The sequence below is a fragment of the Anomaloglossus baeobatrachus genome, chromosome 7 (genome assembly GCF_048569485.1).
Source record: "Anomaloglossus baeobatrachus isolate aAnoBae1 chromosome 7, aAnoBae1.hap1, whole genome shotgun sequence".
NCBI classification, from domain to species: Eukaryota; Metazoa; Chordata; class Amphibia; order Anura; family Aromobatidae; genus Anomaloglossus; species Anomaloglossus baeobatrachus.
In genome coordinates this window covers 163,961,552-163,988,936 of record NC_134359.1, presented here as the reverse complement: position 1 = coordinate 163,988,936, position 27,385 = coordinate 163,961,552, and the positions used below count along the sequence as shown (strand labels likewise).

Here is a 27,385-nt window from a genome sequence, read left to right as displayed (position 1 = left end):
GCCGGACGTCTCAGCAGGGACTTCAGTCAGGATCGCAGCATGGATCACAGCTTGGGTCTCAGCGGGCATTGCAGCATGGATCTTAATGGGCATCGCAGCAGGGATCTCAATGGGTATCGCAGCATGGATCGCCTCCGGGATCGCAGCAGGGATCACTGCGGCCTTCAGTAGTAACGCCGGCGGGGTCAGCACACCCGATCGGGCAGGGGCAGTATGGGACTCACCCAGGGCTAGGCCGGAGATGCTCTGCAGCAGGATCGCCACCGCTGGTGTGGGCTCCGGATGGGCGTGGGTGGCACCTCCACACAGGCCTCGCTGCACAGACATCTGCAGATTCCTCATGGCCAGCACCATCTCCTTCCCCCACACGGCTGTCTCCCGTCCGGTCTGCTCCTTCATCCCATCAGCCATCCTCCCGACCTCAGCCTCCAGCTCAGCGGCGGTCACAGGCCTGTTCCAGGTGAGCTCCTCCTCGCCTCCACTTACAGGAGCCATCTTCTCTCTTCCCCTAGACACCAGCATACACTGCCAGGGATTGTCAGTTTCTTAGCGCGCCATTTTGCATCCGCTGCTCTGCATAGCGGGCTCAGCTTCGCGCTCTTCCTTGCAAGATCAAGGGGGCGGGGCTTACTTTCGCGTCCTTCTCCAGGCACGCCCCCCTTCTTCCCGCGTTTTGCAAGCGGTAATGGCGGCGGCTGTTTTCCAACAGTAAATCACACAGTCTTTTCAGGCGCACAGTACCCGGTGGGGGCCCGGCACGTTATCCTGTTCGTGACGCCAAAGTTGACTCGCCCACCCCAGGGCTATGGGACACCCGGTGCCGGGCCGGACTAGTCCGGGGGACGTCAGTGGTGGCGGGGCCCGACTCCGTGACCCTGGCGGGAGTCAATTAATATGGCTGGTGACTTGGGGGTGATTAAAGTTTGTATTATTCATGACGCCACCTGTGGTTTGCGGCTATTAAGCCGCCGCTGCTGTATGAGGCCTCCGGGGTGATGGAACGGCAGCAATGGTGTTACTGCTCCCCACAGGTGGAGCGGTGCTCCGGGGCAACAGTTGGTGCTTATTACAGTCTTTGCAGTGATGGAAGTCTATGCAATGATGGAAGTCTATGCAGTGGTGATATAGTGCAGGCGAAAAAACAGAGGCAACACCAGGGGTTGCAGCTTCAAGTTGTTTACTCACAGTTCCTGGGTTGAAGCACACTGGTGCCTTTATACTGCTGGAACCCACTGTCAGGGACCTCCGCCGATCCTGGTAGATCCTGGAATGAAAGCCGGTGCACCCCTCTATGTGTTCCTTTCTTCAGCTGACTCCTTAAGCCTTGCCCTTGTTGGCTGAACCTGGCTCGGCCTCCACTACAGCCTCCGGGCCAGGGCCTTGCCTGTCGGTAATTTACCCCCTTTCTAGAGGTTCTGCTGTGGGCTGTGGCCCGGGGAGCTTGCAGCTTTCCCTGGGCCTCGGTTTTTACTTTTGGAGATGACTTTTCCTCCTCCAGTTTCTAGGGACCGTCCCCTGTGTGCAGCTTGATCCCTCCACCGATGTTCCTGTGAAACAGGCCACGAGCCTGAAAGCTATCTGTGGCCCTGGAATCCCTTTTTTTCTCTGCTTGGTGTCACCTGGACCCTCTGAGTCCCAGTGTCTTTACCAGGAAGCGTCACTTTCTTCTCTTGCTCCTGGCTGACTAGAGCACTACTCTTCTCACTCTTGTGCCTCCCGCAGAACTCCTTCCTTCTCCTTCCACTTCCACTTCGTCTCTCTCTCTAACTTCAACTGACTAAACTTGACCTTCCTTGTCCACTCTACACTCGGCTGGCTCCTCACACCCACCCAGTTGCTAAGCTACCACCCTATGGGAGCAGGGATGGGTCTTACGGCCCCTCCCAGCACGCACCCTGGTCCCTGTGTGTACCTAACAATGGGTGTAGTGCAGATTTGCCTGTGGACCGGCGTTCACTCCTTTCCTTACCCAGGATGGGACATCACACCACTGGATGGGGTGCAATGTTCTTGTGGCGTCGGAAGCCTCAGGGGCGCCACACACACACTGCGTTTTTTTGCGTTTTTTAGTGCTAAAAACGCACAGAAACGCAGCGTCTTTAACAACGCATGCATTTTTACCGCGTTTTGCTGCATTTTTGGCTGCGTTTTTGCTCACTGTGTTTTGCTGCGTTTTTTTTATCAGTGAACATTGCCATTAAAGATTGTTAAAAAAAAAAAAAAGGTCTGATGTCATTTCCTTCTTCCATATGTTCTTCATTCTCCACTAGTGTATGCAGGAGAGCAGACAGCACAGCTGCAGAACTACAAGGCTCAGCATGCTCCATCCAGGACAGTATGCTGGAGGGAGAGTCAGGGGAAGCAGAACTACAAGGCTCAGCATCCTCCATCCAATAGTGTATGCAGGAGAGCAGACAGCAGCTGTCGAACTACAAGGCTCAGCATCCTCCTTCCAGGACTGTATGCAGGATTTCTTTGCCCCCAAACAAAAAAAATGACGTGGGCTTCGACATATTTTTGTATGCTAGCCAGGTACAGCAGGAAGGTATGGGCTGCCTCCAGCTGCCTTTTTGTACCCGGCTGGGAACCAAAAATATAGGGAAGCCCTTTTTTTTTAATTATTTCATGAATTTCATGAAATAATTAAAAAAAAAAAAAGACTTGGGCTTCACCTAATTTTTGTGTCCAGCCAGGTACAACTAGGCAGCTGGGGACTGGAATCCGCAATGCAGGGTGCCCAAGCTTTCTGGGCACCCCTGCTGCGAATTGCAGTCTGCAGCCACCCCAGAAAATGGCTGCCCTGATGCCGGGTGGCTCGCTGGGTAATAAAGAGGTTAGGGCTAGCTGTGTATTATCAGCTGGCCCTAAGCCCGAAATTCACGGTGTCACGCCAATATTAGACATGGCCACCATGAATTTCTAGTAAAGATAAAAAAAAAAAAACACAACACACAGAAAAATATTTTTATTAGAAATAAAACACAACACAATTAGTGACTCCATCTTTATTGAAATAAAGAACCCCCCTCTGCAGTAATCCTGGGTCAAGGGTCCCGCGCCGTCCAATCCGGATCCAATATCATCTGATCGGTTTGCTGGAAGGCAAAGCGATCAGATGATGTGTCAGGTTCAAGGAATCACATCACACATCAGCTAATTGTATAAACTGCTTTTATACAATCAGCTGATGCATCAGTGCAAAAAAAAAAACTAAAAAAAACCCACTTCTGTGCAGCGTCGGACCGGCTACCGGAGGAATCTCTAGTAATGCCAGGCCTGGATTCAGGTACCTGCACTGCACTCCGGAGCTCTCACCTGAGCTCTGGCGTGCAGCCTGGACTTTACAGCGAGCGCCGAGTGACTGATTCCCCGGCACTTGTGATTCAGTCCATGACAGCTGCAGACATCCCGGGCTAATCTCCGGTGCTCTCACCTGAACTCCGTAGATCACACCGGCCTCTCTGCAGCTGTCATGAACTGACTGCAAGCGCTGGGGAATCAGTCACTCGGCGATAAAATCCGGCATCACCGCGAGACTTACGATCAGCTGATGCATCAGGTGACCGTGTAACGGGGGCAGGGGGCGCCTCAGGGGTTGTAGTCGTGGTCTCCCGCCCAAGGGGCGGCAGGCTGACCCCCGGCCCGGCCGTCACTGTTAGATCAGAGGTGTTGTTTGTGGGGCAGAGTGTGGGTGGCAGGGACGCGTTCGTGCCGGTACCTGAGTTCTCCGTGACGCCGTTTTCCCTCGGCTCGCCAGCCCCTTCATCGGTTACAGAAAAGAGCCACTTACAGGCAGCTGGTAAACTAAGAAACATTTTATTGAACGAGGCTTCCATTTTCTGTTACACTTCTCAGTAGCAAGTTACTTCAGTACTTCACTTTAATGTTACAGATTACGTTCCTTCCTGACGGTTTCCCCTTTTTTGCTGACGGTCACTCTCCTTCACCTGCAGGGGACACTTGTTAACCCCCTAGTAGCTGTACTCTGAACCCTGAATTACTGCAGGGCAGATCTAGCACACACTACCGGTTCCGGATGAGTTCCAACTCCTTGTTACACCTTTCAGCATCAAGTCACATCGGTTTACACGTTACACTTCTTGCTGACGGTTTCCTCTTTCCCCGGTAACTTTCCCTCGCCTGCAGGGGACATGCGTTAACCCCCTAGTAGCCGCACACTGAACCCTGTTTCACTGTAGGACAGATCAAGCACAAACTACCGGCTCCGGATAAGTTCTCACCTTTCCACTTCTTTGCCGGGGAACTGCTTCACTTGTTTTCTACGGGCGTTCCCATTTACCTTCACTTCTTTGTCAGGGCACTACCCTTCACCTGCAGGGGCCACTTGTTATCCCCCTGATAGCTGCACTGCACTGTAGTACACACTACCGGCTTTGGGACTAGTCTTGACTCTTCCACTTCTTCTGCCACTGCACCACTTCCACACTCTGCCCCGTCACCTCAGACTTCTTTCTCCAGTCACATCTCACTGCACACTGCACACTGGACTCTGCATTCAGAGACCTTCCTTCCCCACCTACGCTGCCCTCCCCTCCTTCCCTGCCACTGTTACCAGGGGAACCACTGCTCTACACTGGCACCTAGTGGGGAAACAGTTTATGACAGGTAACATTTTACCATCAACATTTACAATTTGCCACCATACTACTGTGGCGTCTTCAGGGGGGGAAAAACAGCTCCTTCACTACCAGGGGTCCGACTACCTCTTACATTCCTCCCCTCTTTAACCTCAGCCTCCTGGCGAGGTTCGTACCTGCAAAACAACACATGTAAGAAAACACACAGACTGGCACACAAGTTTGGTGCCCGGATTCCCTCCAGGGAAGCTCCCGGTCTTAGTCGCACATCTGCCCGGAGGCCCTCCTCAGGCTCTCCCGGTCTTAGCTGACCTTCTGCCCGGAAGCTATTTCCAAGCGCTCCCGGTCTTTGGGTGGGCAGAAAACAACAAGACACCAAGATTCCTTCTTAACAGTCACAGAAGGAGTCCACGCACAGTTCTGCATTAAGCTCCTCCCGGGTTCAGTACTTTTAACGTTACTGTAACTGGAAACATTCACCGGCTTTCAACAGTACCGGTTTTCAACGGCAAACAAATCACTCTCTTCCGGACGATTACCTCTGGTTCTGGGATATCTTGCCAGTACAGGGCCTTAACTCCTGAGGGGGGCAGAGGGCCTACCTTAACAGACGCGGGCGCCTCCGGAATCTGTACGGATGCTCCTGGTGGCCCGCTCCCCAGAGTCAGCCGGGACTTGTAGGTGGCCCGGACTTCCGTCGTCGTTTCCCCGGTAACGGCATCCCATGAGGTAAAAAACGTGACCTTCGCTGGTTTCTCCGAGACTCCAGTCACGGCCGGTATCATGCTTGCCGACAACGTGATGGTGGGTAACTCTCCCATCGAGCTCTCCATCGGACGTCCTCTTCCACGTCCTACGGGCACCAGCGCGCCCGCTACGGCTTGCTTGTCTGTCCTGGCCTCCATTTTGTGTAGCACAGGTAACTGGAACTGTTGCTTCTGCTGCTGGGATTGCAATGGCGCCGGGGAAGGTGGAGGCGGTTCTTCTTTTCCCGCTTTAGCACACACTCCGCCCCCGGCTTCACCCACCAGGTCTGCATAGCGTTGGCGACGCCTTTTCTTTCTTGCGGCGCCACCCACGTCTCTAGACCTCTGCAGCTTCTTGGGGCAAGTACCTCCCCTCTTTGGGCGGCGCACTCCGGGCTTCTTCCTCCCAGGCCATCCCAGCGCTTTTCGTTTGGCGCCAACGTTTCGCGCCTCCACTGAGTCCATGAGGACGGCCGCCATCTTGCCGCCATCTTGTGGCCCGTTCAGCACGTCAGGCACCACTTGATCTTCCTCACAGTCTCTGGTCGGAGTTTCTTGTATGCAGGCTTCATCCTGCCGACTACACCAGTTTGTAACGGGGGCAGGGGGCGCCTCAGGGGTTGTAGTCGTGGTCTTCCGCCCAAGGGGCGGCAGGCTGACCCCCGGCCCGGCCGTCACTGTTAGATCAGAGGTGTTGTTTGTGGGGCAGAGTGTGGGTGGCAGGGACGCGTTCGTGCCGGTACCTGAGTTCTCCGTGACGCCGTTTTCCATCGGCTCGCCAGCCCCTTCATCAGTTACAGAAAAGAGCCACTTACAGGCAGCTGGTAAACTAAGAAACATTTTATTGAACGAGGCTTCCATTTTCTGTTACACTTCTCAGTAGCAAGTTACTTCAGTACTTCACTTTAATGTTACAGATTACGTTCCTTCCTGACGGTTTCCCCTTTTTTGCTGACGGTCACTCTCCTTCACCTGCAGGGGACACTTGTTAACCCCCTAGTAGCTGTACTCTGAACCCTGAATTACTGCAGGGCAGATCTAGCACACACTACCGGTTCCGGATGAGTTCCAACTCCTTGTTACACCTTTCAGCATCAAGTCACATCGGTTTACACGTTACACTTCTTGCTGACGGTTTCCTCTTTCCCCGGTAACTTTCCCTCGCCTGCAGGGGACATGCGTTAACCCCCTAGTAGCCGCACACTGAACCCTGTTTCACTGTAGGGCAGATAAAGCACAAACTACCGGCTCCGGATAAGTTCTCACCTTTCCACTTCTTTGCCGGGGAACTGCTTCACTTGTTTTCTACGGGCGTTCCCATTTACCTTCACTTCTTTGTCAGGGCACTACCCTTCACCTGCAGGGGCCACTTGTTATCCCCCTGATAGCTGCACTGCAGTGTAGTACACACTACCGGCTTTGGGACTAGTCTTGACTCTTCCACTTCTTCTGCCACTGCACCACTTCCACACTCTGCCCCGTCACCTCAGACTTCTTTCTCCAGTCACATCTCACTGCACACTGCACACTGGACTCTGCATTCAGAGACCTTCCTTCCCCACCTACGCTGCCCTCCCCTCCTTCCCTGCCACTGTTACCAGGGGAACCACTGCTCTACACTGGCACCTAGTGGGGAAACAGTTTATGACAGGTAACATTTTACCATCAACATTTACAATTTGCCACCATACTACTGTGGCGTCTTCAGGGGGGGAAAAACAGCTCCTTCACTACCAGGGGTCCGACTACCTCTTACAACCGCATCAGGTGATTACCGCCAGGTCCTCACGGCCAGGTCATGCAGCTAACGTACCTGCCTGGGAGGCGGCAAATAGCCGGAGCGGGGGTGGCGGTACCGGGAGAGGAGCTGGGAGCGGACATGGCACCGGGAGTCTGCAGACAGGTGAGTATGACATTTTTCTACTGTTCACTTTTGATTTAGCAGCCGCTTCCACCTCCTGCATGGGAGCGGACATGGCACCGGGCGGGAAATGGAAGCAGCGGTGACGGTATCGGGAGGATTCACGCTTCTGTGTTTACTGACAGAAGGAATCCTCTTCCTGTACATGTCACTTTACTTCCCACCCCTTGCATTTATAGCTGCGTTTTTAGTAATAAAAACGCACTAAAACGTAGCTATATTTTCAATTTGCTGTTTTCATTGTGTTTTTGAACATCTCATTGAACTCAATGGGTGGAAAACGCAGTGAAAAACGCAAAAATAATTGACATGCTCCGTTTTTTGTGGGCACCACAAAAACGCAGCTAAAAAAAAACGCTGTGTGCAGACAGCAAAAATGAAAACTCATAGACTTTGCTGGGGAAGCAAAGTCATGCAGTTTTCTGAGCAAAAACGGAACCGAAAAACGCGCAAAAACGCCACGAAAAACGCACTGTGTGAACTTACCCTAAGACTTTTTCATCTTGATGAAAGTTAGGCAGTCTATTCTTTGAGGAGACAGCTGGATGCGCTTATCTGTCAGGACACCACCAGCAGTGCTGAATATACATTCTGAGAAATCACTGGCTGCCGGGCATGTTAAAACCTCCAAGGCACTATGCTGGTTTTTCCTGGTGCACAGGATAGTCTAAAAAATGTGTGCCACAACTCACAGAAATTGCTTCTATCACTTAAACTGCTGCTAATGATTCAGTGATGACTGCTCAATATTACTTTGTTGGAAGTCTACAATGCGAAGCACACTGTATGCCTCACTGTTGTCTTGGAGAAAACCACTCTTAAAATTATGTACTTGTAACTTGTTTTGATACTTCAGCATGCGTCCCTTTCCCGAGGCGGAAGCACCTGAAAAAATGTAATCTTGTACTGTGGCTCTAACAGAGTGGCAATCCAGTGGTCAGCACTATTTCTAATCAGAACAATATAGGCATCATGTGCAGGAAGAAGGCACTCACATGTCGGACGCTTCCATGAAATCCAAGTCCATGGTGGGGTAACACTCAATATTGCTTCCTACATCCCCTCCCACTAACCACGGACAACAGAGAGGGGATAAATATTTTCTTCATCTCTTGACTGTTGTGTACCCATCACCTCTTCATCCTTATCCTCTTCTATGTGTTCCTCAGTTCCTGCACCTTCACTAACAGTTTGTCTGGTACTATGAGTCCCCCTTGACCACTGTACTCCACCCTCCTATGTCACCCACCTGTGTGATGACAGTCTGGAACTTAGAGATATTGTATCGCTTGAGCATCCTCCTCTGTTTCCTCCTTTTCCACTGGGACCACCACCTACTCCCGCAGACTATTCAATGTGTGCTCCAGCATGTAGATGAGCGGAATAGTGATGGCATCATCAGTGCTAACCATATTAGTATCCATTTCAAAACTGTGAAGAAGAGTACAGAGGTCCTTTATCTCTGCCCGCTCCGTGAGCATGATTTGCACAAGACTGCATAAGTCCAGGCTATGCATCATGACATACTGCACAAGGGCTGGTAGCATGCTAGAGTTTAATTCCACTGTGATGGCGAATCGCATATCAACTGGTTAAGCAATAGACCGAAAGACTTCTGTAATGATGCAAATCAATGAGCGGCTGGGTGCAAGTGGCCAAGAAAGTTCTGTACAACCAGGTTGAGGAAGTGAGCTATGCAAGGCAGTGTACAACCGCCACCAGGTTCCCACCATTATTGCACACGGCCTTCCCTCGCTACAGCTTCAGTGGAGACAGCCATTGCTGAAACCCAGCCTGAATAGCTGTTTACAACTCTGCAGCTGTGTGACCACGTTCTCCAAAGCATATGCATTTCAACACTGCTTAATTGGGGTGAGGCCTTGCTGTGCAATACAGAGGTGGGGGGATTTTCTCTGCATTGTTGGACTTTGCATCACATTCCACTCGGACCAAAATTAGCCTATGGACCAGCTCGCATGAGCGATTATTTCTCAGCCTTAGTCGGACCGAGAAAATAGTCGCAGCATCTTGCAATGCGATCCTTGTTTTTCTCGTATTCATTTAAGTCTATGGGGCGAGAGAAAAATCGCACTGCACTGGTGTACTGCGAGTGCACAGCGAGAATGGCAATAGCCAGCAATGGAGGAGAGAGTGAGATAAATCCTTCCCTCTCCTGCGCAGCACCAGCCCACCCCTCCGCAGTGTCGGCCCGCCCCTCCTCAGAGCCGGCCTGCCCCTCCTCAGAGCCGGCCCGCCTCCCGCACTTGTGGTCCGATCGCACAATTGGACCTCAGTCACAGTGACATTCGCATGACACTCGGCTCCCGCGTGCTGCCAGCGTGAGCCGAGTGTTATGCGAGGATCGCAGTAGTCCCCATGTGGCCCCGGCCTAAGGGGGATGTTGAGAGTGCAGGTGGAGACCCTGAAGTATGTGGAGGAGGCTGAATCAGTGAATGAATTGGTAGATACAGAAAATTTGGAGATTTCATGATTTTTTGAGTAGCCCCTTCACTGCCTGCTCCCACAGACACTAAAGTTACCTATTACCTAGTCAGCAAAATGTAATGTTCCTGGCTAAGCTTGCTCATCCAGGCATCAGTGGTGAAATGTACCCTGTCAGACACAGAGTTATTCAAGGAACGGGTGATGTTGTCTGTGACTGGTGTAGCATAGGCACAGGCACAGCTTTGTTAGAGAAGTAATGATGACTTGTCAACTGGTACTTGGGTACTGCAACAGCCATCAGCTTTTGGAAGCCGTCTATATTCACTTGGCAGCATTTCCTTGGCCAACAGGTTGGACATTGTAAACTTCAAGCTCTTAGCTTTAACATATGTAGGACGAAGTAATCTTTAACATAACCACAACTGCAGGACTGAGGTGTCACGGGTGTGTCACGCATGACAGACAGCTATGTGATTTCTGGACATCGAAGGTTACATTGTCTGGCTGTGCACTGTGCAGAATGCTCCCTGACTTTCAATTGTTCCTGCTGGCTGTCAGTATTCATTGATATAGCTAACTCTCCTGCTGGATTCATCTCTCTCCATTTTTGGACCCAGCAGGAGCTTGACTTCCAACCCTCTGTTGATTGTCAGTATTTACTTGGTGTTTAAATACCCCTTCCTTCCTTTGGACTGTGCTAGGGATCTTTTCACTTCATTCAAGCAGGTTGCAAGCAGGTGGCTTGTACTCCTCTTTGGTATCAAATAGCAATTAAAATTTATATGCTTAAATGTCTATTTATGGCAGGACCACAGAATGTAAGAAAGAACCCACTGTGCTAGACACCATAAAAGTTGATATTATTTCAGACAAAGAGAAGAGGAGGGCAGGATGGTTGATAGCTAAATATAATAATCAACCCTCAAACATATAACCAATGTGGATAGCCCTATACAGAAGTCTGCAAACAATGGTCCCAAAATGGCAATGTTACACAAATAGCAGTATTATAAATTGTTACAAACTTACAAAAAAAGGACCCATGCAGTATACACTAAAATTAAAACATAACACACCCTCTCAAACAATTAGCTGGGGTAAATGTCGATATGAATAAAATCTCCAGATAAGAGTCCACAAGTAGAATCCAAAAATAGAAGGTGGGTACAGATAAATGCTATGTCGCTCCTGCAGAGTAATTATTCCAAGAGTTCCAGGGAGCTAGGGAGTGCTGCAAGGATAAGCGCTGGTAGACCTGCTAACCCACGCTGTGGGATTGTAATATTACCATTGTGGATGCCCTGGCGGCGGGTTTCGGCTTTTCCAGCAGTAAAGCAAAACGCCGTTGTCAGAACAGCATGTGACGACGCACAGGCAAAAGTAACAGTGACCGAGAAGGCTTGTACTAATCCTTACACATTTCAAAACCTGGTGGGTTTCTTCTTCAGAGGAAATTGATATTTCAGGGTTTAGAGCACTTTGTTGGATGGAAATCCATGGCCCATCTCTGTTTTAGTTGGGTGCTGTGTTTTGGGTCTCAGGAAATGAGAGCTGTGAGAGTCAACTGGGAAAAAAGGCTGTTTAGGGCCCTTTTTAAATTTTGGGTTCTGTGGTGGATATTGGACAATCTTGGATGGGAGAGCTAACCTGGTAAAGAGGCTGTTTAGAGGCATTTTTTACAGTTCGGTGGTCTGTGGTGAAACTCTGTCAATCTTGGTTCTGTAGGGAACTGGGAATACGGGCTACATAGGGAACAAAATTAAAACTTCTTGCTCTGTGGAGGAAGTGTGCAATCTTGGCTGTGTGAGGTAACTGTTTAAAGAGGCTCTGTTGAGGCCTACATTTGAAATTGACACTGTGGTTATACTGGCAATCTTGACTGTGTAGGTGAACTGGGTTTACAGGCTTTGCTAGGGCCTTTTGTAAATTGTTGCTCTGTGGAGATTCTCTGAAATCCAGCTCTGTGGGGTCACTGTTAACATTTTTAGGTGCTGCATTTGTGGTGCCCTGGACAAGCCAGGACGTCACAGGTACTACAACAACACACCCCACACCCCGGTTAGGAACATCAGAGTCACACACAAATCCTTGTTGCCTCCCTCCAGGGGCCGATGTCCACACCAGGTGGGGCGGAGCCAGGCGGTTGGCTCCACCCACCAAGGAGTTCACAGACCTGGAAGCGGGAAAAGAGAGTAGAACAGTTTGGAGAGTTGAGGAAGTGGTAGTGGAGAAGACTGGCAGTGTCCGGGTACATGGCCCGGGCACAGAAACAGCAAGGTTGGCAGACGGTGGTGACCGTCTGCAGGCGAGGCCGATTGACGCACAACCGTAAGGACCGGGAACGGGCGGTGGCCCGCCGGTACCGGACCGAGGAGCGAAGAGAAGCCAGCACCATTCGGCAGGGCCTACGGACCCCGACCAGGCTTGGAGTCGCCGTTAAATAGGTCAAATCCGTCAGCGACGGGAACCTCTGGGGTTTCCCAGCAGCAAAGACCCGACTGAAGGCAACCGCTCAACCGTGAAGGGAAATACAGCTACCGCCACAGCTAATGTTCCCAGGGCCAGAGCCTGCGGGCAAAAGGGGCTCCTCTGGCAACTACACCGCTGGGGAGCGGGTCACCGGTGGGAAGCCATCGGGGCCGAAAACACATCAAAGGTGCAGGACGAGACAGTCACCGTCAACCTACCGGGAGTGACCACCGCAGCCGTCTGTGGGACCCGTCCATCCAGCCATTTGTTTTACCAGAGACTCCGTGTACGTTACTAGCTGAGTGAGTACCACCGTGCCATGCGGCACTGCGCTGCCCCCGTGACCCTGCACCTCCCCAACTCCTGCCATACACCCTCCAGTCGCTATCAACCCCCCTACCCACGGAGGGGAGAGAAACACCTCAGCTGCTCCCTGTCATCGCTCCCGGGATCCCCGTCCAGAGCAGCAGTGGTGTCCCATTATCACCACAAACCGTGGGTGGCGTCACGGACTGACTTCCCAAACCCAGAAATCATCCCCTTTCACTCACGGGCGAGGAGCGCCACTCGAGGCCCCGGATCCGGCCCACCGCTCGAGCCACCGAGCAGCAGCAGCAGCCGGACCCGAGCCGCGAGCGCGGTCGAGCAGCGCACCCCCCGCCCGCGACACATTTACTTGCTATGCAGCCATAATTGCTTTAAGTTATTTAACTATCCACATTTGTTTGCAGGGCAATTGGCATAGTCTCTCCTCCGTTTAGGTTCATTTTGCAGCCCCCTAACCCTTGCTATGACCATTTTACAGCCCAGAACTTTGGCTCCCCATTGACTTGTAAAAAAGCCATGGACCCCATAAGGGGGAGGGGCGACATGACCAGAGGGAAGGGAGGGAGTGAGGGGATTAATAAAGTAAAATAAGGGGATTATGGGACACTGTAGGGCAGGGGTGGGGAACCTTTTTAATGTCGAGGGCCATTTGGAATTTTCTACCAACCTTCGGGGGCCGCACAAAAGTATCAACTTAAAATTACCCTGCTATACTTAGTCAAACAATTAACTCATCGTGGCGGCTGAAGCTTCTTGTTTTTGGTGCGGCTATATTATTCAATATTGATCTTATTGCTTCTCACAACTGTTTTTCCACGTTTGTGTCAGCTGGGACTGCTGTAAATACATCACAGGAGATGCTGAGGGCATATACATCACAGGAGATGCTGAGGGCATATACATCACAGGAGATGCTGAGGGCATATACATCACAGGAGATGCTGAGGGCATATACATCACAGGAGATGCTGAGGGCATATACATCACAGGAGATGCTGAGGGCATATACATCACTGGGGAGGGCTGGAAGGAATATACATTGCTGGGAGGACTAGACATCACTGGGGAGGGCTGGGAGGACTAGACATCACTGGGGAGGGCTAGGAGGACTAGACATCACTGGGGAGGGCTGGGAGGACTAGACATCACTGTGGAGGGCTGGGAGGACTAGACATCACTGGGGAGGGCTGGGAGGACTAGACATCACTGGGGAGGGCTAGGAGGACTAGACATCACTGGGGAGGGCTGGGAGGACTAGACATCACTGTGGAGGGCTGGGAGGACTAGACATCACTGTGGAGGGCTGGGAGGACTAGACATCACTGGGGAGGGCTGGGAGGACTAGACATCACTGGGGAGGGCTGGGAGGACTAGACATAACTGGGGAGGGCTGGGAGGACTAGACATCACTGGGGAGGGCTGGGAGGACTAGACATCACTGGGGAGGGCTGGGAAGACTAGACATCACTGGGGAGGGCTGGGAGGACTAGACATCACTGGGAAGGGCTGGGAGGACTAGACATCACTGGGGAGGGCTAGGAGGACTAGACATCACTGGGGAGGGCTGGGAGGACTAGACATCACTGGGGAGGGCTGGGAGGACTAGACATCACTGTGGAGGACTGGGAGGACTAGACATCACTGGGGAGGGCTGGGAGGACTAGACATCACTGGGGAGGGCTGGGAGGACTAGACATCACTGGGGAGGGCTGGGAGGACTAGACATCACTGGGGAGGGCTGGGAGGACTAGACATCACTGGGGAGGGCTGGGAGGACTAGACATCACTGGGGAGGGCTGGGAGGACTAGACATCACTGGGGAGGGCTGGGAGGACTAGACATCACTGGGGAGGGCTGGGAGGACTAGACATCACTGGGGAGGGCTGCGAGGACTAGACATCACTGTGGAGGGCTGCGAGGACTAGACATCACTGGGGAGGGCTGCGAGGACTAGACATCACTGGGGAGGGCTGCGAGGACTAGACATCACTGGGGAGGGCTGCAAGGACTAGACATCACTGGGGAGGGCTGGGAGGACTAGACATCACTGGGGAGGGCTGGGAGGACTAGACATCACTGGGGAGGGCTGCGAGGACTAGACATCACTGGGGAGGGCTGGGAGGACTAGACATCACTGGGGAGGGCTGGGAGGACTAGACATCACTGTGGAGGACTGGGAGGACTAGACATCACTGTGGAGGACTGGGAGGACTAGACATCACTGGGGAGGGCTGCGAGGACTAGACATCACTGGGGAGGGCTGGGAGGACTAGACATCACTGGGGAGGGCTGGGAGGACTAGACATCACTGGGGAGGGCTGGGAGGACTAGACATCACTGGGGAGGGCTGGGAGGACTAGACATCACTGGGGAGGGCTGGGAGGACTAGACATCACTGGGGAGGGCTGGGAGGACTAGACATCACTGGGAAGGGCTGGGAGGACTAGACATCACTGGGGAGGGCTGGGAGGACTAGACATCACTGGGGAGGGCTGGGAGGACTAGACATCACTGTGGAGGGCTGGGAGGACTAGACATCACTGTGGAGGACTGGGAGGACTAGACATCACTGGGGAGGGCTGGGAGGACTAGACATCACTGGGGAGGGCTGGGAGGACTAGACATCACTGGGGAGGGCTGGGAGGACTAGACATCACTGGGGAGGGCTGGGAGGACTAGACATCACTGGGGAGGGCTGGGAGGACTAGACATCACTGGGGAGGGCTGCGAGGACTAGACATCACTGTGGAGGGCTGCGAGGACTAGACATCACTGGGGAGGGCTGCGAGGACTAGACATCACTGGGGAGGGCTGCGAGGACTAGACATCACTGGGGAGGGCTGCGAGGACTAGACATCACTGGGGAGGGCTGGGAGGACTAGACATCACTGGGGAGGGCTGCGAGGACTAGACATCACTGGGGAGGGCTGGGAGGACTAGACATCACTGGGGAGGGCTGGGAGGACTAGACATCACTGGGGAGGGCTGGGAGGACTAGACATCACTGTGGAGGACTGGGAGGACTAGACATCACTGGGGAGGGCTGCGAGGACTAGACATCACTGGGGAGGGCTGGGAGGACTAGACATCACTGGGGAGGGCTGGGAGGACTAGACATCACTGGGGAGGGCTGGGAGGACTAGACATCACTGGGGAGGGCTGGGAGGACTAGACATCACTGGGGAGGGCTGGGAGGACTAGACATCACTGGGGAGGGCTGGGAGGACTAGACATCACTGGGGAGGGCTGGGAGGACTAGACATCACTGGGGAGGGCTGGGAGGACTAGACATCACTGGGGAGGGCTGGGAGGACTAGACATCACTGGGGAGGGCTGGGAGGACTAGACATCACTGGGGAGGGCTGGGAGGACTAGACATCACTGGGGAGGGCTGGGAGGACTAGACATCACTGGGGAGGGCTTGGAGGACTAGACATCACTGGGGAGGGCTGGGAGGACTAGACATCACTGGGGAGGGCTGGGAGGACTAGACATCACTGGGGAGGGCTGCGAGGACTAGACATCACTGGGGAGGGCTGCGAGGACTAGACATCACTGGGGAGGATTATATATCACTGGGGAGGATTATATATCACTGGGGAGGATTATATATCACTGGGGAGGATTATATATCACTGGGGAGGATTATATATCACTTGGGAGGGCTGGGAGAAATATAAGGACATTGCTAGGGGTTCTGACATACCAGGGGGGCACAGGCAGCAGTGTGGAGGCCGCAGGGGCATAGGCAGCAGTGTGGAGGCGACAGGGGCACAGGCTGCCGTGGGGAGGCCACAGGGGGACAGGCTGCCGTGGGGGAGAGTGAGGAGCACAGGCTGCCGTGGGGGAGAGTGAGGAGGATGAGACGCTGCACGGAGCACAGGCTGCAGTGGGAATGCACAAGGAGGACGGGACGCTGCAGTGGGGATGCGCAAGGTGGATGGGACGCTGCACGGAGCACAGGCTGCAGTGGGGATGTGCAGGGGCACACACAGGCATGGGAGCACAAACACACCTGTCGGACGCTGAGGTAGTAGCTTCTCTTCTGTGGAAAAAGAGCGAGTTGAGCGCTTACTCCACCCACAAAGTACGTCCTCACGCTAGCATGAGGACGTAAGCCATACAGGGTTTAAAGGGCCAGCAGCAAGCAAGACGCTGCTGCCTCCCGAGCTCTGTGGACTGTGGAATGTGCCCGGGGGCCGCAGAAAAGGTCATGGCGGGCCGCATACGGCCCGCGGGCCGGAGGTTCCCCACCCCTGTAGGGGATTAGTGGAAAAGGGTCCCTATAGAGGAGGGGGGGGGAGTAAATAAGCTATAGGGGAGGGGATATACCTTCCCTTGTGATTCCGGACGGCGAAGGACCCAGACCCAGGACCAGGGATCCAGCGACGGCATGGCGGACCTCCAGGAGCTCCTCAGAGCGGTGATGGCGGTGCACGGGGCCCAGGCAGTGCAGTCCCACATCAGGGCTGCCTGGGCTTCCCCATCGGCACCTGCCCCTTGCTCCCCCCCTAGACGCGGGTGGCGTTCCAGGCCCCCGATCCAGTATTCCCCAGGCGCAAGGGGGGCAAGGAGGCCCAGTGAGAGCCCCCTCGGGACCCTCTGCAGCGGGGGGGCAGCGGCAGCTCTCTGCGTCTGCCCCGGCCGCCGGGAGGAATCTCCGGTGAGGCTGCAGTGGCCGAGAAAGGGGCGTGGCCAGCCCGGGGCCTTCTTCCGGTCTCGGGCCTCAGGCTGGAGTACGAAGCCCAGCGGCGTCTCCCGGCCGGGAGCGAGCCCAGCAATGAGGTGAGGCCAGCGGCGGCCTGGATGGAGACGGGCCCGGCCTGGGGCCTACTTCCGGTCCCAGGCCTCGGGCTCAATTTTCCAGGTCAGCAGCAGCCCGGGATCAGGGGCATGCCCAGCGCGGGACGGAGGCCCGGAAAGGGGGCGTGTCCAGCCTGGGGCCCGCTCTGAATGCCGGGCCCCCGGCGGTGGGGCACGTCCCGGCGGCAGCGACCACACAGGAGCGTGCCTGGCACATGAATGAGGCCGGCAGTACCCCCCAAGGACAGTGGGGGGGCCAGGCACAGGCTGCCAGCAGGGGGGGCAGATGCCACCCGGATACCTGCGAGGCTATGGAAAGCAGGGGGGATGGCGGGAGCCCGGTGGTGACTGCCAGGTCCCTCAGATCAGCAGCACTGCGCCCGGCAGCCCGCGGTCTCCCCCGGGCGGGGGAGGACCCAGCGGGGGGTTCCGGTTTGAGGCCCTGGAGGGCAAGGAATGACGGTGGGGAGCCCCCTGAGCTCGGGGAGCGGCTCCTCCAGGAAGAGGACTCGGTCGGTGGCGGCCCAGGGGACGGGATGGTCTCGTGGGCTGTCGCCGCACAGAAAGCAAAGGATGTCGACTGCCAGTGCCCACGTGGCAGCCCAGGAGGGTGGCCGTGGTGTGGAGAACGACTACAGTGAGGAAAAAGAGGGAGCCCTCCGGTCGGGAGACGAATCAGAGGAGCAGCTGGCGGATGACGTCGCGGAACCGTTTTCCATCTCTGCGTCATGGTCGGGTGAGCTAGCTGTGGATTCGGCATTGAGGGGGCGCTGGTGTTGGGGAGGCGGCTGCGGGCACGGCAGCGCCAGAGGGGTCAGCTTTGCTTAGTCAGTTGCTGGAGCTGCTGTAGGGATTAGCACGAGCACCGGCATCAGCGGCGGCCTGGACGGGGTCAGTGCGAATAGCGCAGTGGCGGTCGGCAGTGAGTCTGCGCCGGTGGGGGCAGTGGCAGTTAGCGGAGTAGTAGAGCCAGTGGGTGAGAAAGTGGTAGAAAAGGAGAAGGAAAAGGAGGATGAGGTGGTGCGGCTGGATGACAGGGCTAAGAACGAGGTGTATGTGTGCTTTGAGGGGCTGCTGGGGGCACACCTCAAAAAAGAAGTGAGGGAAATAATTTGGAAAGGGGAGTATGTGGAGATATTTTCCCTGCTACCCCTGGAAAAATTTAACCTAGACAAGGTCAAACTGAGCGATTCTAAGAAAGAAAAGGAGGAGAAAGAAAAGCGCCGTTATAGGCTCATTCCTCGTTTTTTTTCCAATTGGTTGCAGGCGTTTGCAATTTTGGCTAGCGTGATGGGGGAAAAGGAGTCGGAGCACTGCTCGGCCCTGTTCAGCTATATGGATGCTATTGGGGAGGCGTATCGCACATACGGGGGTTTGGCGTGGCTGCGGTATGATGAGCAGTTCAGGCAGAGGAAGGCGTTGCGGCCCAATATGTGGTGGGAACATAAAGATATTTCCTTATGGATGCGTCTAATGGCGGCCCCGAGTCAGCTCTTTTGTGGCGGTGCCGGGGGATTGGGAACCGTGCCCTCGGGTACACAGAAAAAGGGATTGTGCTGGCAATTTAATGAAGGCCAGTGCAAATTTGGCGCGGCGTGTAGGTTTAAGCATGAGTGCTCCGGCTGCGGGGGAGACATAGTTTGTCCAAGTGTTTTAAAAATGGGAGAGGCAAGGCCGGGGACGGGTCTGGTAAAAGGATGGACGCCAGTGAAAATAGAGGTGATGGCATCATTTTTAAATAGGTATCCGGAGGTGGCAGCGGCGTCGCTTTTGCGTTGTGGTTTTTTGTATGGTTTTCAGATTCCATCAGCGGTTGAGGCATTGCCTCCGGTTTGTCGTAATTTACGGTCGGCAAGGGACCACCCTGAGGTGGTGGGTGAGAAGTTGGGGAAAGAGGTTGAGCTGGGTAGGATGGGGGGCCCATTGAGAGCCAGCCGTTCAGGAATCTGGTTGTGTCTCCGTTGGGGGTGGTGCCAAAGAAGGAGCCGAACAAATTTTGGCTCATTCACCATCTTTCCTTTCCAGGAGGGTCGTCTGTGAATGACGGCATTGAGCCAAAATTGTCGGCAGTGTATTACGTCTCGCTTGACAAGGCGCTGTACTTGGTGCGGGCGGTGGGGCATGTGTGCATTGATGGCAAAGGCGGATGTGGAATCGGCATTTCGTTTGTTGCCGGTGCATCCGGAGAGCCAGCACCTTCTGGGTTGCTGGTGGGGTGGGAAGTTTTATGCACCAACACAGAATGGTCGTGCACCACTGCGCGTCACTAGCGGTACCGCATATGCCCGGGGTATTTTACTTGCCGGTGATTCAATCCAGAGCGGGGTGCGTGTCACAAAACAAAGTCCAGAAATGATGATGAAAGAAGAGAGGGAGCCGCACTCCTTCGCTCTGCTGGAAATTTTTTATTTAAACAGGTGCAAGGTAAAAAGCTGGAGGCAACCTGTATGCCAGCTCCTGTAATGGACTACGGCCGTTTTGCCTACTGATTAGGCTTCCACGGGTCCACATGGTTGCTTCACAACCATGTTAAAAACAATGGGGAGTAACATAACATTAAAAATACATGAATGATGCATACAAATGCAAAAAACATCATGATATTTGCATTAAAAAACCAAGACACGAGGTACAGAAAAAATGAGAGTTCCATTATCACAAAAATATTGCAAGATCAACACGGTCATTTAACCCTAGGTTACCCTGCGCTCCATAGTTTATTATTAATTTTGCCTCTATCTGTAATAATAATTTCTGTAAATTACCACCCTGAGGAGGAAGCGTGACCCTCTTGAGGCCTGCGAAGCGTAAAATATCCGGGTTACCATCATGATGGTCCCATATATGGGAAATCAACCTAGGTGACCCCTTACCGGAGGCAATTGAATTGTAGTGCTCCCTAAATCTCACGTACAAACACCTTATCGTTTTGCCTATGTAAAATCTGCCACATGGGAAAAAAATCACATAGACAATGAACTTGGTTTTGCACGAAACAAATTCCTGGATCTTATGCATGTGTGCTCCAATCAGCAGGGACCGGCCAGTAATAGGTAGGTTACAGAACCTACAGTTTCCACACCGGTAATTAACCGGTGGGCAACATTTATCCAGCCATGTTAGTGGGCTGGTAATTCTGTTCTTTACTAGCATGTCCCGCAGATTGTTGCAACGTCTGAACGTGACCAAGGGTTCCGCCTTAGTCATCTCCCTTAGATCGGAGTCTTTTTCAAGAATGTGCCAATTCTTACATAAAGCTGTCCTGATAACATTCTCCATGGGTCCAAACTTAAAACTAAATATGAACCTCTTTAAGTTGTCATCATTGTCCCTAACATCAACACCCCCATCGGGTTGGTCATCTGTGGATCTCAGCCTCTTGTACGCACTGCTGATTAATTTCATGGGGTAACCCCTTTGTAATAATCTTTGCTGGAGATCAAAAGACTGTTGTAAAAATGACTCATCCGTATTATTGACCCTCCTCACTCTCAAAAACTGGCCATAAGGCAGGGCCCCTTTGGTGTGGACTGGATGGGCACTCTGAAAGTGCAAGAGCGAATTTGTTGACGTGGGCTTTCTGAACACTTTAGTGTGGATCTCACCATTATCAATAGAGACCTCCACATCTAAAAAACTGAGGGTATGGCCACCAAAAGAGGAAGTGAAGGACATATTCATTGTGTTGACGGTATTAAGATGATGCACAAAGTCAGAGAACAAAGCCTCCGTACCGTCCCACACAATGAATATATCATCCACATACCCCATAAAATGGCGTATATACCTCAAATATGGATTAGTGTCCGAAAAAACGTATATATGTTCGAAGGACCCCAAGAATATGTTGGCCATGGCACAAGATACGGGGGCACCCATAGCGGTACTCCCGCACTGCAAGTACCATTGGTCCAAAAACATAAAAGCATTCTTTGCTAGAACAAATTCCAGGGCCTCCCCCACAAAATTGCAAAAATGTTCGCTCTTGCCACTCTGTGCAACCATCTCTTTAACAGTCTGTACACCCGCATCCTGTGGGATACGGGTGTATAGGCTTTCCACATCAATAGATGTCAACTTATAGTTCTCCTGCTACGTCATACCCTTAAGGAGTGTCAAAAAGTCATTGCTGTCTTTTACATAAGAAGGGATATGCTTTAGAATAGGTCTGAGCAGCCAATCCAGATAATGTGACAGGGGCTCCGTCAGTGAGCCAATCCCTGCCACTATCGGACGGCCAGGTGGATCATCCCTATTCTTATGTATATTGGGTATACAATACCAGTGGGTTTTTTTGGGATGAGGAGGGATCAACTTGTCAGCCTGCGCACGTGACATGAGACCCAAACTTACATATCTATCCAAGAAACGTATGAGCTGTTTCTTATACCCTTGGATAGGATTAAAGGATAACGGAGTGTAAGTGGTTCTATCCGACAATTGTCTAAGACATTCCTGAACATATTTCTGATGGGTTAGGAGGACAACGTTGCCCCCCTTATCTGCCTCCCGGAACACCGTGTCCTCCCAACCCTGCATCGTATGAATAGCAGAAAGCTCTGCCTGGCTAAGATTTTGAGTGGGTTTTTTTTTATAAATCAATGCCTCGATGTCCTTCAAGACCGAGTCCTGAAAGACATCTATAAGGTTACCAGGTGCAGTTGGGGGATAAAAATCTGATTTTATTCTTTTTTTGAATTTTGGAGGTTCGCTGGTAACAGTAATTAACTCAGGGTGTGATACCACTTCGGGTTCATTCAGACTCAGCAAAAAGTCCTGCATCATGGACTGTAGCTGAGTCGAAAGCCCCAGTGATATCAAACACCTCCTTGTCCACTGCACAAGGTAAATGCCCCTTTGGAATCATGCCAGACGTGCTAGGTGCCACTTGAAAATGTTTATGTAAGTGGATCTTCCTGATAGCCTTCAATAAATCCACCTTAAAATCTGCAAAATCAAACTCTTCAGGAATGCAAAACTTGAACCCTTTAGATAATACGGAAATCATATCTGGGGACAACGTATGTGAAGACAAATTGATGATTGAATCAGAGGGAGATTGGAGGTCTCGATTCAATTCCTCCAAGAGACCGATTTCCTCTTGCGGCCTCTGCCTCTTCCAACTCTTCCTGCCCCCCCGTCGGGTGCGTTTTCTAAAGGGGCGGCAGGTCTAGGTAGGGCAGGTGCACCACTAGAGGGTCCTGGCACCACGTCCTCAGAACCACTGGATTCTGAGTCCGTGGTCCAGTATCCCCTACTAGAACCACTGGTGCCTTTCCTTTTAATATAGGATTTTTGTCTGTAGTTTTTTGCCTTATCCTTAGTCCAGCAGAAAATCTGTTTTTTCTCATAATCTCTCTTATCCCTCAGGAATTTCTCCCTTTTCCTATTTTTTATCTCAGTTTGCACAACCACCAATTTTTTATCTAATTTTTGAGAAAATGACATCCATTTCTCATTAGACATCCGCATACGAGTGTCACGTTTTAAATCATCAAGTTCAGCAACTAAAACAGCATAATCTTCCTCATTTTTCTTAAGAATTAAATGCAACAATTTTTTGGAACACTCCAATTGAATGTCCTCCCATTGCTGGGTAAACACACCGTCCTCCTGGATATGGGAGAGGGTCTTTATAATCCGAAGACCCCGTGGGACTCGATCGCATTCCACATAAGATTGCAGTGACTGTATTGTCCAAAACAATCTCACCTCCTTCTCAGCCAGGTTCTGTATGTGGTATTCCAGTGTCCTTATCCCAAGAACCTCCATGTTCTTCTTAGTGTTACAATCCCCAAAGAAGGAACTGGCGTCAGCCCGTCCAGCCAGCAGACCTGTAGCACCAGGTGGTGAATCATCACAGCTCTCAGTAACCTCCATGTCGGCGTAATAATGCAAAAAGTACCATTCCACTAAGATAAATCCTTGTGACGACAAAGCAGTGTGCATAACAGACCTGTAACAAGAGTCCAGGATATATGCACCAACACAGAATGGTCGTGCACCACTGCGCGTCACTAGCGGTACCGCATATGCCCGGGGTATTTTACTTGCCGGTGATTCAATCCAGAGCGGGGTGCGTGTCACAAAACAAAGTCCAGAGATGATGATGAAAGAAGAGAGGGAGCCGCACTCCTTCGCTGTGCTGGAAATTTTTTATTTAAACAGGTGCAAGGTAAAAAGCTGGAGGCAACCTGTATGCCAGCTCCTGTAATGGACTACGGCCGTTTCGCCTACTGATTAGGCTTCCACGGGTCCACATGTGGTAGTAGAGCACCACCCCTTTTATAGGAGTGCACACAGGTTGCTTACCAACCACGTTAAAAACAATGGGGAGTGACATAACATTAAAAATACATGAATGATGCATACAAATGCAAAAAATATCATAATATTTGTATTAAAAAAACAAGACACGAGGTACAGAAAAAATGAGAGTTCCATTATCACAAAAATATTGCAAGATCAACACGGTCATTTAACCCTAGGTTACCCTGCGCTCCATAGTTTATTATTAATTTTGCCTCTATCTGTAATAATAATTTCTGTAAATCAACACCCTGAGGAGGAAGAGTGACCCTCTTGAGGCCTGCGAAGCGTAAAATATCCGGGTTACCATCAATATGGTCCCGTATATGGGAAATCAACCTAGGTGACCCCTTACCGGATGCAATTGAATTGTAGTGCTCCCTAAATCTCACGTACAAACACCTTATCGTTTTGCCTATGTAAAATCTGCCACATGGGCAAAAAATCACATAGACAATGAACTTGGTTTTGCACAAAATAAATTCCTGGATCTTATGCATGTGTGCTCCAATCTGCAGGGACCGGCCAGTAATACGTAAGTTACAGAACCTACAGTTTCCACACCGGTAATTAGCCGGTGGGCAACATTTATCCAGCCATGTTAGTGGGCTGGTAATTCTGTTCTTTACTAGCATGTCCCGCAGATTGTTGCAACGTGTGAACGTGACCAAGGGTTTCACCTGTCATCTCCCTTAGATCAGAGTCTTTTTCAAGAATGTGCCAATTCTTACATAAAGCTGTCCTGATAACATTCTCCATGGGTCCAAACTTAAAACTAAATATGAACCTCTTTAAGCTGTCATCTTTGTCCCTAACATCAACACCCCCATCGGGTTGGTCATTTGTGGATCTCACCCTCTCGTACGCACTGCTGATTAATTTCATGGGGTAACCCCTTTGTAATAATCTTTTGCTGGAGATCAAAAGACTGTTGTAAAAATGACCTCCGTATTATTGACCCGGTGTTCCGGGAGGCAGATAAGGGGGGCAACATTGTCCTCCTAACCCGTCAGAAATATGTTCTGGAATGTCTTAGACAATTGTCGGATAGAACCACCTACACTCTGTTATCCGTTAATCCTATCCAAGGGTATAAGAAACAGCTCATACGTTTCTTGATAGATATGTAAGTTTGGGTCTCATCTCACGTGCGCAGGCTGACAAGTGATCCCTCCTCACCTCAAAAACCCCACTGGTATTGTATACCCCAGATACATAAGAATAGGGATGATCCACCTGGCCGTCCGATAGTGGCAGGAATTGGCTCACTGACGGAGCCCCTGTCACATTATCTGGATTGGCTGCTCAGACCTATTCTAAAGCATATCCCTTCTTATGTAAAAGAACAGCAATGACTTTTGACACTCCTTAAGGGTATGACGTGGCAGGAGAACTATAAGTTGACATCTATTGATGTGGAAAGCCTATACACCCGTATCCACAGGATGCGGGTGTACAGGCTGTTAAAGAGATGGTTGCACAGAGTGGCAAGAGCGAACATTTTTGCAATTTTGTGGGGGAGGCCCTGGAATTTGTTCTAGCAAAGAACGCTTTTATGTTTTGGACCAATGGTACTTGCAGTGCGGGAGTACCGCTATGGGTGCCCTCCGTATCTTGTGCCATGGCCAACATATTCTTGGGGTCCTTCGAACGTATATACGTTTTTTTCGGACACTAATCCATATTTGAGGTATATACGCCATTTTATGAGATATGTGGATGACATATTCATTGTGTGGGATGGTACGGAGGCTTTGTTCTCTGACTTTGTGCATCATCTTAATACCGTCAACACAATGAATATGTCCTTCACTTCCTCCTTTGGTGGCCATACCCTCAGTGTTTTAGATGTGGAGGTCTCTATTGATAAGTGGTGAGATCCACACTAAAAGTGTTCAGAAAGCCCACGTCAACAAATTCGCTCTTGCACTTTCAGAGTGGCCATCCAGTCCACACCAAAAGGGCCCTGCCTTATGGCCAGTTTTGAGAGTGAGGAGGGTCAATAATACGGAGGAGTCATTTTTATAACAGTCTTTTGATCTCCAGCAAAGATTATTACAAAGGGGTTCCCCATGAAATTAATCAGCAGTGCGTACGAGAGGGTGAGATCCACAGATGACCAACCGATGGGGGTGTTTATGTTAGGGACAAAGATGACAGCTTAATGAGGTTCATATTTAGTTTTAAGTTTGGACCCATGGAGAATGTTATCAGGAGAGCTTTATGTAAGAATTGGCACATTCTTGAAAAGACTCCGATCTAAGGAGATGACTAAGGCGAAACCTTGGTCACGTTCAGACGTTGCACAATCTGCGGGACATGCTAGTAAAGAGACAGAATTACCAGCCCACTAACATGGCTGGATAAATTTTGCCCCACCGGGAAAACTTACCCCGGTGTGGAAACTGTAGGTTCTGTAACCTACATATTACTGGCCGGTCCCTGCAGACTTGGAGCACACATGCATAAGATCCAGGAATTTATTTCGTGCAAACAACCAAGTTCGTTGTCTATGTGATTTTCTGCCCATGTGGCAGATTTTACATAGGCAAAACGACAAGGTGTTTGTACGTGAGATTTAGGGGGCACTACAATTCAATGCATCCGGTAAGGGTCACCTAGGTTGATTTCCCATATACGGGACCATCATGATGGTAACCCGATATTTTACGCTTCGCAGGCCTCAAGAGGGTCACTCTTCCTCCTCAGGGTGGTGATTTACAGAAATTATTATTACAGATAGAGGCAAAATTAATAATAAACTATGGAGCGCAGGGTAACCTAGGGTTAATGACCGTGTTGATCTTGCAATATTTTTGTGATAGTGGAACTCTCATTTTTCTGTACCTCGTGTCTTGGTTTTTAACACAAATATCATGATGTTTTTTGTATTTGTATGCATCATTCATGTATTTTTAATGTTATGTTACTCCCATTGTTTTTAACGTGGTTGTGAAGCAACCTGTGTGCACTCCTCTAAAAGGGGTGGTGCTTACTACTAGAGATGAGCGAACCGGGTCCCGGTTCGGCTCGAGGTCGGTTCGCCGAACGGAGGGTCCCGTTCGAGTTCGGCTCGTCGAACGTTCGACGAACCGAACTCGAACCGCATAGGAAACAATGGCAGGCAATCACAAACACAGAAAAACACCTAGAAAACACCCTCAAAGGTGTCCAAAAGGTGACAAACAACTCACAACACAAACACATGGGAAAGTGACAAGGACATATACTAATGCGAAAACAAAACAGCTTGGACAAGGAAAAAGAGGAGGACACACAGATATATGAGTATATGCAAGGAAACATCGAATCCATTATTGTGCAACTTGAGCCCTGCTCATTTTAGGCTTCCAATCTTGATAAATTGCCTGAGCTCGCCACGTACGCCTTGGGGATCTTGTCGTGTCCTGCAGCCAGCGTTCTCTCGGAACCTGTCTTCAGTGCTGCTGGGGGTCTGCTGGCAGATAAGCACACGTGTCTGTCCACTGACAATGTGGACATGGCTCTCAGAGGACTTTTCTTCCCTGGCTCAGCTAGGGGAGGCGAAAGGCACGCGTATTTTTGAGAGTGCTTCATGCAAAGCATCTTTTTCTTTTCAAAAGGGGGCTCAACCGATGCCAGTCAAGTGGGGTGTGTGTGGCCCAGTTAGTGGAAACGAGGGAGACTGTGGTTGGAGTCCCCTCGCTGTGTTTCTAAAAGAACCAAGATGAACAAGTCATGGCTTTCAGAGGACTTTTCTTCTCCTGGGTCATCCAGGGGACGGGAAT

General features: G+C 51.4%; 1 protein-coding gene across 5 annotated transcripts in view; it reads right to left on the bottom strand.

Moving 5' to 3' along the window:
• TRPM2 (transient receptor potential cation channel subfamily M member 2) overlaps positions 1–27,385 on the bottom strand; it is a 2,537,250-nt gene that overhangs the window by 10,080 nt on the left and 2,499,785 nt on the right. The window lies entirely within an intron of this gene.